The sequence below is a fragment of the Mirounga angustirostris genome, unplaced genomic scaffold, assembly GCF_029215605.1.
Source record: "Mirounga angustirostris isolate CCGP_5_RB_7025 unplaced genomic scaffold, mMirAng1.0.hap1 SCAF_5, whole genome shotgun sequence".
NCBI lineage: Eukaryota > Metazoa > Chordata > Mammalia > Carnivora > Phocidae > Mirounga > Mirounga angustirostris.
Window position 1 is genome coordinate 27044100 of NW_026991713.1, and position 18868 is coordinate 27062967.

Below are 18868 nucleotides of genomic sequence, written 5' to 3' on the forward strand. Positions count from 1 at the left end.
ACAGCCACCTCCATTTTATAGGTCTGTTTACTGTAAAGCTGAGTGGGAGATTTGGCCATGTTTCCTCAGTGGGCCTTTTGGATGCTTGAGGCAAGCACTACCCTCTGTGGAGATGTACAGAGCATGTTACAGATGCTCTCTGTTCATTCCTTCCTAATCACCTCAAGGAGGCAGGAAACCAGGCCACTCAGTGGATGCATTGCTATAACTACATAAGCTGCAAGATCCAGGACACCATGGGCCATTCTCTGCATTGTATTTACAATCCTCCAGTCCTCATGCCTTAGCCTCCAAAATGTATAGGGCATAACATCCTGCTGTTATTATCTCTGTTGGCTGGGCCTGTTGAAATTCTTCCCCTGGCCAGCTGAGAGAAAAGGGCACACAGAGAAGGAACAGGTGTTCAAAATGTCTACATATTAAAAAATGAAACACAAGCAAGAGCTTCATAAGAAAATGTTAAAGGAAATGCAGATACAGGGGCTCAAGAAAGAAGAAGTCAAACTCTCACTCTTTGCAGATGACATGATAATTTATTTGGAAAACCAAAAAGATCCACCCCAAAATTGCTAGAACTCATACAGGAATTAAGCAACATGGCAGGATATAAAGTCAATGCACAGAAATCAGTTGCATTTCTATACACTAACAATGAAACAGAAGAAGGAGAAATTAAGGAATCAGTCCCATTTACAATTGCACCAAAAAAACATAAGATACCTAGGAATAAACCTAACCAAAGAGGTAAAGGATCTGTACTCTAAAAACTACAGAACACTCATGAAAGAAATTGAGGAAGACATAAAGAAGTAGAAAAACATTCCATGCTCATGGATTGGAAGAACAAATATTGTTAAAATGTCTATGCTACCCAGAGCAATCTATACATTCAGTGCCATCCCTATCAAAATACTGTCAACTTTCTTCACAGAGCTGGAACAAATAATCCTGAAATTTGTATGGAACCAGAAAAGACCCCGAATAGCCAAAGGAATGTTGAAAAAGAAAAGCAGAGCTGGTGGCATCACAATTCCGGACTTCAAGCTCTGTTACAAAGCTGTAATCATCAAGACAGTATGGTACTGGCACAAAAGCAGACACATAGATCAATGGAACAGAATTGAGAACCCAGAAATGGATCCTCAACTCTGTGGTCAACTAGTTTTCGACAAAGCAGGAAAGAATATCCAATGGAAAAAGGACAGTCTCTTCAACAACTTGTGTTGGGAAAATTGGACAGCCACATGTAGAAGAATGAAACTGGACCATTTTCTTACACCAGATACAAACATAAACTCAAAATGGATAAAAGACTTAAATATGAGACAGGAATCCATCAAAATCCTAGAGGAGAGCACAGGTACCAACCTCTTTGACCTTCGCTGCAGCAACTTCTTGCTAGACACGTCTCCAAAGGCAAGGGAAACAAAAGCAAAAATGAACTATTGGGACTTCATCAAGATAAAAAGCTTTTGCACAGCAAAGGAAACAACAAAACTAAAAGGCAGCCTATGGAATGGGAGAAGGTATTTGCAAATGATATATCAGACAAAGGGCTAGTATCCAAGATCTATAAAGAACTTATCAAATTCAACACCACTTGGAGACAAATAATCTAGTCAAGAAATGGGCAGAAGACATGAACAGACATTTCTCCAAAGAAGATATGCAAAAGGCCAACAGACACATGAAAAAATAAATGCTCAACATCCCTTGGCATCAGGGAAATACAAATCAAAACCTCAATGAAATACCACCTCACACCAGTTAGAATGGCTAAAATTAACAAGTCAGGAAACAACAGATGTTGACGAGGATGCAGAGAAAGGGGAACCCTCTTACACTATTGGTGGGAATGCAAGATGGTACAGCCACTCTGCAAAACAGTACAGAGGTTCCTCAAGAAGTTAAAAATAGAGCTACCCTATGACCCAGCAATTGCACCACTAGGTATTTATCCCAAAGATACAAATGTAATGATCCAAAGGAACACATGCACCCCAATGTTTATAGCAGCAATGTCCACAATAGCCAAACTAGGGAAAGAGCCGAGATGTCCGTCAACAGATGAATGCATAAAGAAGATGTGGTATATATATACAATGGAATATTACTCAGCCACCAGAAAGGATGAATACTTACAATTTACAATGACATCGATGGAATTGGAGGGTATTATGCTGAGTGAAATAGGTCAATCAGAGAAAGATAGTTATCATATGGTTTCACTCATGAGGAATAGAAGAAATAGCACAGAGGATCATAGGGGAAGGGAGGGAAAACTGAAAGGGAAGTAATCAGAGAGGGAGACAAACCATAAGAGACTCTAACTATAGGAAACAAACAGGGTTGCTGGGGGGGGGGTCGGGGGATGGGATCATTGGGTGATGGGCATTAAGGAGGGCATGTGATGTGATGAGCACTGGGTGTTATACGCAACTGGTGAATTATTGAACTCTACATCTGAAACTAATGATGTACTATATGTTGGCTAATTGAATTTAAATAACAAAACAAGAAAGAAAAAGAAGGAAATCTTTCTCCTTAATATAAATAACATTGGGAAAAGATAAATTCAAGAATTCTCTCCCCCATGATTCATATTCTCAGACATTCTTTGGCATTCACACTGTATAGTTTCCCTTTTTTTACTGTATTGCTTTTTTTTTTAAATTTCCCCATAAAGAGAAAATCTTACTGGAGAAAACCATGCCAGGCCTGAGAACGTTGAGTACCCGAGGCCAAGTTCAACAAGGCCAGGGAACTTTCTGGCAAGAAATGATCCCATCTGTAACAAGGCCAGTCTCATGGGCTGTAGCTCACAATTGGCAGGAAGGTAAGTATCCTTTGCTTTGTTTGTCCTGCTCTCTAATTTACTCCCACTTACTTAAGCTCTTACCAGTTTTCTAAGCATCAGTCAGCCCGGAAGTTCCCCAAGCAGCTGCCCAGCCCTCGTCCAAAGTCTCAGTCTTAAATTCTATTTCAGCATCATAGGCCTCTTCAGGCAGAACCCATGCTGCAATGCTTGTGGGGCCCTCATCATTTTTCTTTCCCGTCTCTTGGTGATCTTGTTTGTATGTCTGGAGAGAAAACATGAAAGGGATAGAGCGCTTTCCACTTTGTGTATAGATTGCAGACCTGGCTTCTCTCAGGCTTCTTAATTTCTTTTGAGACTTGGCGAGTGTGCCATTTTGCCTAGCTGACCCATCCTGTGGAACCCATGGCACTTCTATCTCTTAGGAACTATACACTCTTTCTAGACTTTGCCAGTTCCCCTCACCTATTCCTTCTTTTCACATGTCTTCCACTAAGTTCGGACTCTATGACAGGCAATTTGCTAAGCACCTTGATGCATTATTTTATCCCACCTTCAAAACGGCTTTGTGGGTTAGGTAAAATAATGACTTCAGGCTTACAGTTGAGAAAACAATGTTTAGGGTGTTAGAAAACCTGCCTGTGGTCACATAGCTAAGTTGAAGAGTCAGGATTTGAACCCAGGCTTCACTGACTAAAAAGTCAGTATAATTTACCTGCCTGATCATGTGCCATGGGATTGAAATGTCTGTTATGAGAGTCTAGGAAAAGAATGCTGAAATCAATATATTCCATCAGTTATGCAACTTTAAGGATACTTGAGTTGCTAAAACTGAGTTAGAGTGGGGGACTAGGGTTAGGTAAATTGTGATGAGTTATTGACATTCTCACAATGTGACACTTCCTTCTTTCCATTGGATTGTTTCCTTTGATGGACTTGTCTCAAAGGCTGAGACTGTCCTTTAGCCTTATTAACCTCTCTGAAGGCAAAAGGTTACATGATTTTCAGGGGGCCAGACTTTTAATGAATTCTAACAGATATAGCCTTGAGTTAAATTTAGAAAAACATAAAGTTTTATCTCTGGGTTGCCATCTCCCATTTTTATTATTCTTTTCCTCTTTAAAGTAAACCAACTAACAAAGATACTTTGCTTGTGCAAACTTTAATAAGGCTCCTGGACCTTCCCCTAGGCCCATCTCTGCACGTCCTTGTAAAATCTAGTTTTAGCAAGAACCTTGATAAGTCAGTTTAACTAGAGCCACTCACCCTTGATTTCTGATCACCTTTGATATCTGATCAGGTTTGTCATCCCCCGGGTGATGTCTGATCATCCTGGCTTGTTGTCAGCAAGAATCCCATTAGGTGGGTTTAACCAGAACCCCTTTTATGCCTAATGTTTCTCCTTAGTAATTTTTTATCCACTACACCCCTGCCCCACCCCCCGCTACTCTACTCCTTGGCTTTAAATTCCCACTTGGCCCCCTCTATTTGGAGTTGAGCTCAGTCTCTCTCCCCCACTGCAAAATCCCATTGCAATATTCCCTGAACCTATCATGATGGTCCTGAATAAAGTCTGCCTTACCTTTTTTTTTAACAAGTCTCATTGAATATTTTTTTCTTTAACAGTTATGGTGCCATAACCCATATGGAATAAGATTCATCATTGGGCCCCTGGACTTCTCACCTAGGACTAAGAATGCCCCTTTGAATGTCTTCCCTCCTGCCCAGTAGATTGAAGATCCATTGGAGAGTCTGACTCTGGAACCAGTGCTTCAGACAGACATTGTTGAAGCTGGTAAGGACAGATTTTGATTCTTAAGATTCTAAGTATACTCCAGAAGCTGACTTAGAGTCCCAGACAAACAGATGCTGGGATAGAGTCCAACATTTCTCTGTTTGTAAGAAGATGAGTTAGAGTCCCTGGCTTCTTTGAAAGGTACCAGCTGAGCTGGAAGTCTCTTCTTTCTGTCTCTCTTTCCTGAGAGGGAATTATTCCCTAACTCTCTGGGCTGGAAGTCTTTCTTCTTGGCTCTCTGTGAGGCCTCTCTGTTCTCTTTGTTGGACTCTGCTTCTCCCATGGGAACTTCTCAGTTGACTGAAGCCCCCTTCTTGTACCTCTACTAATCATAGGCTCTGCCAACTTGTCTACTTCTATTCCTGTTGGCATGATTTTGCTGAGGATAATTTAGAACTCCACTGGCCTCTTTGGAAAACTTGAGATCTCCCCAAACTGGCTCCTCTAAGGCCTCTCCCTTTCCATTGTGTCTCTCTTCCTTCCTCCTCTTAGCACCTTCACTATTCCTTCCAGTTCTCTTGAATCCTTTTATATGTTCCCCTTCAAACCCCCACCTCCTCTATTACTCTCCAACCCTGCCAGACTTTTCTCTTTCACTTTATTCTCTCAGTTCCCTATAGCCACTTGACTTTTAGGCCCCCTACCCTCCCTCGGGCTCTCAAGGAACTTAGGGACCTCCAGAAGCAACCACCTAAGGCTGAAAAGAGAAAAAAAGCTGTTTGAACCAGAGCTAGATGTTTTGTCCACTCAAATGTGCACTGGAGATGTCCAGACAGCTTCTAGGTGTCTCCTCAGTCACTGGCCTAAACTTTAGTACATAGACTCCATCAGATCACATATCACGGCAAAAGAAAAATTTAAAAGCCTTCTCCACAAATATTGGCATGCAGGTAACATTAATTTGTCCCATTTGCTAGAAACACAATGGAGATAAACACATAAAGTGGAAATAAACCAGTGAGTTTGTATTACTATGTTTTATTAACTTATGACTAAAAATTTTAGAATGAAAGCCAAAAAAAATCTTTATTTGTCTATATGTTTATGTATGTATGTATATATGTCTGTATGTTATACACAAGTGATATTTTTGTATCTCCAGGTGGAATTATCAAATTAATTTATAAAAATCCCTCAAATGAGTTCTACTCTAATTGATTTAGAGATAAGTGGGCACTTACATAAATTAAATTGTCCTAAAACTCTCAGAAATAAAGAAATTAATTGATGTGTGTGTATTTAAGTTTGCATGATCTGGGATATTCTTTGGTAAATAAAGCTACTTAAAAAACTATTGGTAAAATAAAATAGGTATGTCCTCAGAGTTCTCAAGATTAATTATAATGTGGATATACAATTTTTCCTACCTAGATTTACTAGTCAAACAAGCTTTTATTATCTCTGCTATATGTTTAAAATTATAAACGTATGAATTCAGCCGAAGAACAAAGTGTAAAATAAAAATAGGGGCGCCTGGGTGGCTCAGTTGTTAAGTGTCTGCCTTTGGATCAGGTTATGATCCCAGGGTCCTGGGATCGAGTCCCACATCAGGCTCCCCACTCGGTGGGAAGCCTGCTTCTCCCTCTCCCACTCCCGCCTGCTTGTGTTCCCTCTCTCGCTGTCTCTTTTTGTCAAATAAATAAATAAAATCTTAAAAAATAAAAAAATAAATAAATTGCTTGAGGGAGGAGGAGCAAGATGGTGGAGGAGTAGGAGACCTAAATGTCTTTTATTTTATTTATTTATTATTATTTTTTATTATGTTATTTTAGTCACCATACAATACACCATTAGTTTTTGATGTGGTGATCCACAATCCATTGTTTTCATATAAAAGATTTTATTTCTTTATTTGACAGAGAGAGAGACAGAGAGAGCAGGAACACAAGCAGGGGGAGTGGGAGAGGGAGAAGCAGGCCTCCTCCGGAGCAGGGAGCCCGACACAGGGCTCGATCCCAGGACCCCGGGGTCATGAACTGAGCCAAAGGCAGACGCTTAATGACTGAGCCACCCAGGTGCCCCTAAATTTCATCTGGTCCCAGGAATTCAGCTAGATAGTTATCAAACCATTCAGAACACCTACAAACTCAACAGGAGATCGAAGAAAAGAATAGCAGCAATTCTATGAACAGAAAAGTGATCACTTTCTGGAAGTGTATATTTTTCTGGGGTCATTGTTACCCTGTTAGCATGTTGTTCTCTCATTCATCTATTCACCTCTGGACAAAATGACAAGATGGAAAAACTCACCTCAAGAAAAAGAACAAGAGGCAATACCGACAGCCAGGGACCTAATCAATATGGACATTAGTAAGATGTTGGAACTAGAGTTCAGAATGATGATTATGAAGATACTAGCTGGGCTTGAAAAAGCATAGAAGACACTAGAGAATCCTTTTCTGGAGAAATAAAAGAACTAAAATCTAACCAAGTCAAAATCAAAAACGCTATTAATGAGGTGCAATCAAAAATGGAGGCTCTAACTGCTAGGATAAATGAGTCAGAAGAGAGAATTAGTGATATAGAAGACAAAATGATGGAAAATAAAGAAGCTGAGAAAAAGAGAGATAACTACTGGATCACGAGGGCAGAATTCGAGAGATAAGTGATACCATAAGATGAAACAATATTAGAATAATTGGGATCCCAGAAGAAGAAGAAAGAGAGAGAGGGGCAGAAGGTATATTGGAGCAAATTATAGTGGAGAACTTCCCTAATTTGGGGGAGGAAACAGGCATCAAAATCCAGGAGGCACAGACAACCCTCCTCAAAATCAATAAAAATAGGTCAACACCCCGACATCTAATAGTAAAACTTACAAGTCTCAGAGACAAAGAGAAAATCCTGAAAGCAGCTCGGGACAAGAGGTCTGTAACCTACAACAGTAGAAACATTAGATTGGCAGCAGACCTATCCACAGAGACCTGGCAGGCCAGAAAGGACTGGCAGGATATATTCAGAGCACTAAATGAGAAAAATATGCAGCCAAGAATACTATATCCAGCTAGGCTGTCATTGAAAATAGAAGGAGAGATAAAAAGCTTCCAGGACAAACAAAAACTAAAAGAATTTGCAAACACCAAACCAGCCCAGCCCTACAAGAAATATTGAAAGGGGTCCTCTAAGCAAAGAGAGACCCTAAAAGTAACATAGACCAGAAAGGAATAGAGACAATACACAGTAACAGTTACCTTACAGGCAATACAATGGCACTAAATTCACATCTTTCAAGATTTCCCCTGAATGTAAAAGGGCTAAATGCCCCAATCAAAAGACACAGGGTATCAAATTGGATAAAAAAAACAAGACACATCGATATGCCGTCTGCAAGAGACTCATTTTAGACCCAAAGACACCTCCAGATTGAAAGTGAGGGGTTGGAAAACCATTTACCATGCTAATGGACATCAAAAGAAAGCTGGGGTGGCAATCCTTATATCAGACAAATTAGATTTTAAACCAAAGACTATAATAAGAGATGAGGAAGGACACTATATCCTACTTAAAGGGTCTATCCAACAAGAAGATCTAACAATTGTAAATATCTATGCCCCTAACATGGGAGCAGCCAATTATATAAGCCAATTAATAACAAAATCAAAGAAACACATTAACAACAATACAATAATAGTAAGGGACTTTAACATCCCTCTCACTGAAATGGACAGATCATCTAAGAAAAGATCAGCAAGGACATGAAGGCTTTAAATGACACACTGGACCAAATGGACTTCACAGACATATTCAGAACATTCCATCCCAAAGCAAGAGAATACACATTCTTCTCTAGTGCCCATGGAACATTCTCCAGAATAGATCACATCCTAGGTCATAAATCAGGTCTCAACCAGTACCAAAAGATTGGGATCATTCCCTGCCTATTTTCAGACCACAATGCTTTGAAACTAGAACTCAATCACAAGAGGAAAGTCGGAAAGAACTCAAATACATGGAGGCTAAAGAGCATCCTACTAAAGAATGAATGGGTCAACCAGGAAATTAAAGAATTAAAAAAAATCATGGAAACCAATGAAAATGAAAACACAACTATTCAAAATCTTTGTGATGCAGCAAAGGCAGTCCTAAGAGGAAAGTATATAGCAATACAAGCCTTTCTCAAGAAACAAGAAAGGTCTCAAATACACAACCTAACCCTACACCTAAAGGAGCTGGAGAGAGAACAGCAAATAAAGCCTAAACCCAGCAGGAGAAGAGAAATCATAAAGATCAGAGCAGAAATCAATGAAATAGAAATCCAAAGAACAGTAGAACAGATCAATGAAACTAGGAGCTGGTTCTTTGAAAGGATTAATAAGATGATAAACCCCTGGCCAGACTTATCAAAAAGAAAAGAGAAACGACCCAAATAAATAAAATCATGAATGAAAGAGGAGAGATCACAACCAACACCAAAGAAATACAAACAATTATAAGAACATTTTATGATCAACTATAAGCCAGCAAATTAGATAATCTGGAAGAAATGGATGCATTCCTAGAGATGTATCAACTACCAAAACTGCAGCAGGAAGAAATAGAAAACCTGAACAGACCTGTAACCAGTAAGGAAATGATGCAGTAATCAAAAATCCCCAACAAACAAGAGCCCAGGACCAGATGGCTTCCCAGGGGAATTCTACCAAACATTTAAAGAAGAATTAATACCTATTCTTCTGAAACTGTTCCAAAAAATAGAAATAGAAGGAAAATTTCCAAACTCATTTTATGAGGCAAAAATTACCTTGATCTCAAAACCAGACAAAGACCCCATCAAAAAGGACAATTACAGACCAATATCCCTGATGAACATGGATGCAAAAATTCTCACCAAAATACTAGCCAATAGGATCCAACAGTACATTGAAAGGATTATTCACCACGACCAAGTGGGATTTATCCCTGGGCTGCAAGGTTGGTTCAACATCCACAAATCAATTGACGTGATACAATACATTAATAAAAGAAAGAACAAGAACCATATGATCCTCTCAATAGATGCAGAAAAAGCATTTGACAAAGTATAGCATCCTTTCTTGATTAAAACTCTTCAGAGTGTAGGGATAGAGGGTACATACCTCAATATCATACAAGCCATCTATGAAAAACCCACAGTGAATATCATTCTCAATGGGGAAAAACTGAGAGCTTTTCCCCTAAGGTCAGGAACATGGCAGGGATGTCCACTATCACCACTGCTTTCAACATAGTACTAGAAGTCCTAGCCTCAGCAATCAGACAACAAAAAGAAATCAAAGGCATCCGAATCAGCAAAGAAGTAGTCAAACTCTCACTCTTTGCAGATGAGATGATACTTTATGTGGAAATCCCAAAAGACTCCACCCCAAAACTGCTAGAACTCATATAGGAATTCAGTAAAGTGGCAGGATATAAAATCAATGCACAGAAATCAGTGGCATTCCTATACACCAACAACAAGACAGAAGAAAGAAAAATTAAGGAAGCAATCCCATTTACAATTGCACCCGAAACCATAACATACCTAGGAATAAATCTAACCAAAGAGGCAAAGAATCGGTACTTGATAAACTATAGAATACTCATGAAAGAAATTGAAGAAGACACAAAGAAATGGAAAAACGTTCCATGCTCATGGATTGGAAGAACAAATATTGTGAAAATGTCTATGCTACCTAGAGCAATCCACACATTTAATGCAATCCCCATCAAAATACCATCCACTTTTTTCAAAGAAATGGAACAAATAATCCTAAAATTTGAATGGAACCAGAAAATACCCCGAATAGCCAGAGGAATGTTGAAAAAGAAAAGCAAAGCTGGTGGCATCACAATTCTGGATTTCAAGCTCTATTACAAAGCTGTAATCATCAAGACAGTATGGTACTGGCACAAAAACAGACACATAACTCTTTTGGGGACGGTGTCTATAGGCATTCAGAATGGTCCAGTGTTTGACCTACCGTTGTAGGCTGTCCTAAGCCTCTAACAAAACTAGGCTGTCCCAAACCCCTGGTAATAGAATCGTTTACCTTTATACCAAGAAGGTTGGGAAAGCACCAAAATCTGCATGTGGCATGTGCCCAGGCTGACTTCAAGGAGTTCGTGCTGTGAGACCTAAAGTCCTTATGATGTTGTCCAAAACGAAAAAACACATCAGCAGGGCCTATGGTGGTTCCATGTGTGCTAAGTTTGTTCATGACAGGATCAAGCATGCTTTCCTTATTGAGGAGAAGAAAATCGTTGTGAAAGTGTTGAAGGCCCAAGCACAGAGTCAGAAAGCTAAATAAAAAAATGAAGCTTTTTTGAGTAATAAAAAAAATCAGAAGGCTTGGAAAAAAAAAAAACCAGACACATAGATCAATGGAACAGAATCAAGAGCCCAGAAATGGACCTCAAGTCTATGGTCAACTAATCTTCGACAAAGCAGGAAAGAACGTCCAATGGAAAAAAAGACAGTCTCGTCAACAAATGGTGTTGGGAAAATTGGACAGCCACATGTAGAAGAATGAAACTGGACCATTTCCTTATACCACACACAAAAATAGACTCAAAATGATTGAAGGACCTCAATGTGAGACAGGAGTCCATCAAAATCCTAGAGGAGAGCATAGGCAGTAACCTCCGCGACCTCAGCCATAGCAGCTTCTTCCTAGACACATCGCCAAAGGCAAGGGAAGCAAGGGCAAAAATGAACTATTGGGACTTCATCAAGATAAAAAGCTTTTGTGCAGCAATGGAAACAGACAAAAAAACCAAAAGACAACCGAGAGAATGGGAGAAGATATTTACAAATTGACATATCAGCTAAAGGGCTAGTATTCAAAATCTATAAAGAACTTATCAAACCCAACACCCAAAGAACAAATAATCCAGTCAAGAAATGGGCAGAAGACATGAACAGACAATTTTCCAAAGAAGACATCCAAATGGCCAAAGACACATGAAAAAGTGCTCAACATCCCTTGGCATCAGGGAAATCCAAATCAAAACCTCAATGAGATACCACCTCACACCAGTCAGAATAGCTAAAATTAACAAGTCAGGAAATGACAGATGTTGGCAAGGATGCGGAGAAAGGGGAACCCTCCTACATTGGTGGGAATGCAAGCTGGTGCAGCCACTCTGGAAAACAGTATGGAGGTTCCTCAAAAAGTTGAAATAGAGGTACCCTATGACCCAGCAATTGCACTACTGGGTATTTACCCCAACGATACAAATGTAGGGATCCAAAGGGGTACGTGCACCCTGGTGTTTATAGCAGCAATGTCCACAATAGCCAAACTATGGAAAGAGCCAAGATGTCCATTGATAGATGTGGTATATATATATACCACATCTATATATATATATATATATATATATATATATATATATATATATATACACACACACACACACACACACACAATGGAATATTATGCAGCCATCAAAAAAACTGAAATCTTGCCATTTGCAATGACATGGATAGAACTATAGGGTATTATGCTAAGCAAAGTTAGTCAGTAAGATAAAGACAAGTATCATATGATCTCAACTGATATGAGGAATTTGAGAAACAAGACAGAGGATCATAGGGGAAGGGAGGAAAAAAAATGAAACAAGGTGAAACCAGAGAGGGAGACAAACCATAACAGACTCTTAATCTCAGGAAATAAACTGAGGGTTGCTGGAGTGGTGGGGGGTGGGAGGGATGGGGTGGCTGGGTGATGGACATTGGGGAGGGTATGTGCTATGGTGAGTGCTGTGAATTTTGTAAGACTGATGAATGACAGACTGTACCCCTGAAACAAATAATACATTGTATGGTAAAAAAAAAAAAAAAAGATAGTAAAAAGGGAAAAATGCAGGGGGGGCGGAATCAGAGGGGGAGATGAACCATGAGAGATTATGGACTCTGAGAAACTGAGGGCTTTAGAGGGGAGGGGGGTGGGGGGATCGGTTAGCCTGGTGATGGGTATTAAAGAGGGCACGTTCTGCATGGAGCACTGGGTGTTATACGCAAACAATGAATCATGGAACACTACATCAAAAACTAATGATGTAATGTATGGTGACTAACATAACATAAAAAAATAAAATTAAAAAATAAATTCTTGATGCATGTAAAGCATGGCAATTAAAAAAAAAGGAGGGAAAAACCAAATATTTAACTTTTAGGTTCTTTGCTTTCATGATTTTTTTGTAACGTACCTGATTTGCCAACAAGAAAAGTAGCTTAAGATGATGGCTAGCTTTTGTTTAATATCTCATGAAATTTTCATGAACAACTCAAGCATAGTTATAAGAACACGTGAATTAAATAGAGGTAAATGGGCTACAAGTTTATAAATGGACTTTTCAGCAATAATTATGCTTTATGTCTACTTAAAAATATTTGCGAAAATTTAAGATGTTATATACAAACCTAATGGTAACCACAAACCAAAAACCACTAATAGATATGCAAAGAATAAAGAGAAAGAAATCCCAGTATAAAACTAAAGAAAACCAGAAAACCATGAAAGAGAGCAAGAGAAGAAAGGATCAGAGAAAAGCTACAAAAACAACCACAAAACAAATAACAAAATGGCAATAAATTCATATCTATCAATAATTAATTTGAATGTAAGTGGACTAAACACTCCAATCAAAAGATATAGGGTGACAGAGTGGATAGTATATATATGATACTATATATAGAAAACCTGAAAGACTCCACCAAAAAAATACTAGTGGGTAGGCACCATCTGTATGCCGCCTATAAGATACTCATTTCAGACCTAAAGACACTTGCAGATTGAAAGTGAGGAGATGGAGAAACATTTATCATGCAAGTGGATGTTAAAAGAAAGCCAGATTATCAATACTTACAATGGAAAAAATAGCCTTTAAAACAAAGACTATAAAAAGAGACAAAGAACACTATATAATAATAAAGGGGGCAATCCAACAAGAAGACATAACAATTTTAAGTATTTATGCATCCAACATGGGAGTACCCAGGTCATAAAACAGTTAATAACAAACACAAAGAAACTAATTGTTAGTAATACAATAATAGTAGGAGAATTTAACACCCCACTTACATTGATGGACAAATCATCCAAACAGAAAATCGACAAGAAAACTGTCTTTGAATGACACACTGAATCATAGATTTAACAGATATATTCAGAACATTGCATCCTAAAACAGCAGACAACACATTCTTTTCTTTCTTTCTTTTTTAAAAAGGATTTTATTTATTTATTTATTTGAGGGAGAGAGACAGAGAAAGAGAGAGGGGGAGGGAGAAGGGCAGAGGAAGTGAGAGAATCAAGCAGACTCCCCGCTGAGCACAGAGCCCACCCAGTGCACAATCCCAGGACCCTTAGATCATGACCTGAGCCAAAATAGAGTCAGATGCTTAACTGACTGAGCGACCCAGGCACCCCTACACATTTGTTTCAAGTGTACACAGAAATATTCTCCAGGATAGATCACATATTAAGCCACAAAACAAGCCTCAACAAATTCAGAAAGATTGCATTTCTGACCACAATGCTATGAAACTAGAAATCAACCACAAGAAAAAATCTGGAAAGACCATACATGTGTGGAGATTCAATAATGGTGCTACTAAACAATGAATGGGTAAATCAAGAAATCAAAAAAAGAAATCAAAAAGTATGTGGAAACAAGTAAAAATAGAAACACAGTGGTCCAGAACTTTTGGGATACAGCAAAAGCTGTTCTAAGAGGGAGGCTTATAGCAATACAGGCCTACCTCAAGGAGCAAGAAAAATCTCAAACAACCTAACCTTACACCTAAAGGAGCTAGAAAAAGAACAACAAACAAAATCCCAAAGCAGCAGAAGGAAGGAAATAATAAAGATTAGAACAGAAATAAATGATACATGAATTAAGTAAAGTTGCAGGATACAAAATCAATGTGCAGAAATCTGTTGCATTTCTATACACTAAAAATGAAGCAGCAGGAAGAGAAATTAAGAAAAAAATCCCATTTATAATTGCACCCAAAATAATAAGATACCTGGGAATAAACCTAACCAAAGAAGAGAAAGACTTGTATTCTGAAAACTATAAAACATTGATGAAAGAAATTGAAGATGACACAAAGAAATGGAAAGACATGCCGTGCTTATGGATTGGGAGAACAAATATTGTTAAAATGTCTGTAGTACCCAAAGCTATCTACAGATTTAATGCAATCCCTATCAAAATACCAATGACATTTTTCACAGCACTAGAACAAACAATCCTAAAATTTGTATGGAACCACAAAAGACCCCAAATAGCCAAAGCAATTTTGAAAAAGAAGAACAAAACTGGAGGTATCACAATCCCACACTTCAAGTTGTATTACAAAGCTGTAGTAATCAAAACATTATGGTACTGGCACAAAAATACACACATAAATCAGATCAATAGAACAGAATAGAAAACCCAGAAATAAACCCAATTATATGGTCAGTTAATCTTTGATAAAGCAGGAAAGAATATCCAATGAGAAAAAGACAATCTCTTCAATAAATGGTGTTGGGAAAACTGGACAGCTACATGCAAAAAATGAAACTGGACTATTTTCTTACACCATACACAAAAATAGACTGAAAATGGATTAAAGACCTAAATGTGAGACCTGAAACCATAACAATCCTGGCAGAGAGCACAGGCAGTAATTTCTCTAACATTGACCATAGCAACATTTTTCTAGATCTGTCTCCTGAGGCAAGGGAAATAAAAGCAAAAATAAATTATTGGGACTACATCAAAATAAAACGTTTCTGCACAGCAAAGGAAGCAATCGACAAAACTAAAAGGCAACCTATGGGATGGGAGAAGATATTTGCAAATGACATATCTGATAAAGGGTTGGTATCTAAAATATATAAAGAGGGGCACCTGGGTGGCTCAGTCGTTACGTGTCTGCCTTCGGCTCAGTTCATGATCCCAGGGTCCTGGGATCGAGCCTGGCATCAGGCTCCCTGCTCGGCGGGAAACCTGCTTCTCCCTCTCCCACTCCCCCTGCTTGTGTTCCCTCTCTCACTGTGTCTCTCTCTGTCAAATAAATAAATAAAATCTTTAAAAAAAAATAAAATATATGAAGAACTGATACAATGCAACACCCCCCCAAAAAATAATCCAATTAAAAAATAAGCAGAAGACGTAAACAGACATTTCTCCAAGCAAGACATCCAGATGGCCAGCAGACACGTGAAAAGGTGCTCTACATTACTCATCATCATGGAAATGCAAATCAAAACCATAATGAGATATCACCTCACACCTGTCAGAGTGGCTAAAATAAAAACACAAGAAACAAGTGAGGATGTGGAAAAAAAGGAACCCTCTTGCACTGTTGGTGGGAATGCAAACTGTTGTAGCCACTGTGGAAAACAGTATGGGTTCCTTAAAAAATTAAAAATAGAACTATCCTACGATCCAGAAATTGCACTTGCGAGTATTTACCCAAAAAATATAAAAACACTAATTCAAAGGGATACATGCATCCTTATGTTTACAGCAGCATTATTTACAATAACCACATTATGAAAGCAGTCCAAGTGTCCATTGATAGATGAATGGATAAAGATGTGGTGTGTATATATATATACAATAGAATATTTCTCAGCCATAAAAGGAATGAAATCTTGCCATTTGCAATGACATGGTTGGAACTAGAGAGTATAATGCTAAGTGAAATAAGAGAGAAACAAATACCATATGATTTCACTCATGTGGAATTTAAGAAACAAAACAAATGAGTGAAGGAAAAAAAAGAGATTGAGAGAGACAAACCAAGAAACAGACTCTTAACTGTAGAGAACAAACTGATGGTTACCAGAGGGGAGATGGGTGAGGGGATGGGTGAAAGAGGTGATGGGGATTAAGGAGTGAACTTGCTGATGAGCACCTGGTATGGTATGGAAGTGTTGAATCACTATATTGTACACCTGAAACTAATATAACACTGTATGTTAACTATACTGGAATTTTTAAAAAAGATTTTTCAATTTATTTGTGAAAGAGAGAGAAAGCATGAGCATGAGGGGAGTGGTGGGGGAGGACCAGGGGGGTAGGGAGAGAGATAATCTCAAGCAGACTCTTGGCTGAGCTCAGAGCCTGAAGTGGGACTTGATCTCACAACCCTGAAATCATGACCTGAGCCAAAATCAAGAGTCTGACACTCAACCAACTGAGCTACCCAGGCGCCCCTATGCTGGAATTTAAAAAAAAAAAGTTGCAAAAAAAATTTTTTTTTTTTTAAGATTTTATTTATTTATTTGACAGACAGAGACACAGTGAGAGAAGGAACACAAACGGGGAATGGGAGAGGAAGAAGCAGGCTTCCCGCGGAGCAGGGAGCTGGATGAGGGGCCCGATCCCAGGACCCTGGGATCATGACCTGAGCCGAAGGCAGACACTTAACAACTGAGCCACCCAGGCGCCCTTGATAACTTTAAACCTTAGCGCTATACTCAGTTAAATGATGGATATTCATTGAATATCTAGATCATTTTCAAGAAAGATAAAACATTGAAACGTTAATTGCCAAACATAAGTTTATCTACTTTTGGAATCTTGTTTTTATACAGGATAGAGAAGCTAAATATATTTGAGTCTGTTAATAAACATGAAAAATTATACTCTGAGAAAGATATGCCTCTAGAGAATTATGAAATGATGTATTCATAAATTTGCTGCAGAATGATAGTATGTGACAGTTCACAACTGCCTGATTCCTGGTTTTCACTGAAAACTAGGGTTACTAATGGTTAAAAATTCTAATCCATATTGTGTAAATGAATCTACTAGAAATAATAAAAGTAAAGAAAAAAGCTACTCTATGCAAGGAAAGTAAGATGTGTTTTTGATAAGTGAAATTATGAAGTATGTGTTTTTGTTAAAGGAAAAAGAGAAATTTTCTTCTAAAGTAGAATGACTAATTTTCCAGACTTAGAAATAAGAAAGAGTAGGACAAAAACTGAATGAATAAAAAAAAAAATTTTTTTAAGAAGGTTTTTGGAAAAGGAATCTTGGAAAAGGAATTCTTTTTGTGGGTGGTCAAGCTTGCCAAGATTGGATGGATTTATTTACATGGGTTAAAAAAAAATTAGCCTTTATATTACTAACTAGTATACTGACACAAAATTAGAACTTGGTTTTCTCTCTCTGTTAAAGTTTTCCTAGGGATGCCTGGGTGTCTCAGTTGGTTAAGCATCTGCCTTTGGCTGAGGTCATGATCCCAGGGTCCTGGGATCGAGTCCCGCATCAGGCTCCCTGCTCAGTGGGGAGCCTGCTTCTCCCCCTGCCTGCGGCCCCCCTGCTCATTCTCTCTCTCTCTCTCTGACAAATAAATAAAATCTTTAAAAAAACAAAACAAAACAAAACCCCAAAACAAAACAAAAAAAACAAAGTTTTCTTAGATTATTGGTCTGCTCTTAATAAAACACTGTAAAAAAGTATCTTTCCTTATGTTTTAAATTATCTGCCTGGGTAATCAGCCTTTTGTGTCCTAAAATAATTTCCCATGCTTCATGTTGTCTTTATCAGGTCTTTGATTACTTAAGAAAACCAAGTATTCTTAATATTAAAAAAGCTATGATTTTTTTTTTTTACAACTATGTAATTTTCTGTATTTGTGAGATCTTTTAATTGTCACTTCGGTTTAATGGATAACTAAATATTGTTTCACAGTGACTTGTGAGCCTATGTAGTGAAGTGTTCAAACTTTTTGACTTTTTTTTAAATTATGTTTAGTTAGCCACTGTATAGTACATAATTAGTTCTTGATGTAGTGTTCAATGATTCATTAGTTACGTATAACACCCAGTGCTCATCACAGCACTTGCCCTCCTCGACATTTTTGACAATTTTCCAAAATCAAATTCTAAATGGAATCTTTTTTACTTCAAACTAACTTTGAGATTGTCCGGAGCACTCCTGGGAAATCTCAAAGGATTTCTGTCTCACTTTGTAAAAGAGAGATATTAAGCTAATTAGAAATATGTGATATGTTAAATTATGTGGGAAGCATTGTTAAATAAGAAGTGATGATAAATCTTCTTAGGTTATATGTGTATAGATATATGTTACTAATATAGATATTCCAAAAATAGTGTGAAATTCTTAGAAATTTGCAGTATTACAGTTTTGTAAACAGTATTGAAACATTTATCTTTCTCTCTACTTGATCCCTCCAGAATGTGGAAACTCTTAGCATTCTTATTTTCATGGCAATATAGTTATTTTCATAAGTTCTATAAGAATCTTTTCTTGTAATAAGACACAATTAG

General features: G+C 38.0%; 1 long non-coding RNA gene and 1 pseudogene across 8 annotated transcripts in view; both read left to right on the forward strand.

Moving 5' to 3' along the window:
* The window catches only part of LOC123841063 (uncharacterized), a 284524-nt gene that overhangs the window by 101778 nt on the left and 163878 nt on the right, over positions 1 to 18868 (forward strand). For all 8 annotated transcript variants that reach the window (XR_010411401.1, XR_010411398.1, XR_010411399.1 and 5 more), the window contains 2 exons: positions 2687 to 2836; positions 4442 to 4610. This is a non-coding gene — a long non-coding RNA (uncharacterized LOC123841063). The remainder of the gene's footprint in view (positions 1 to 2686; positions 2837 to 4441; positions 4611 to 18868) is intronic.
* On the forward strand, positions 10371 to 10933 carry LOC135364324 (large ribosomal subunit protein eL34-like; annotated as a pseudogene).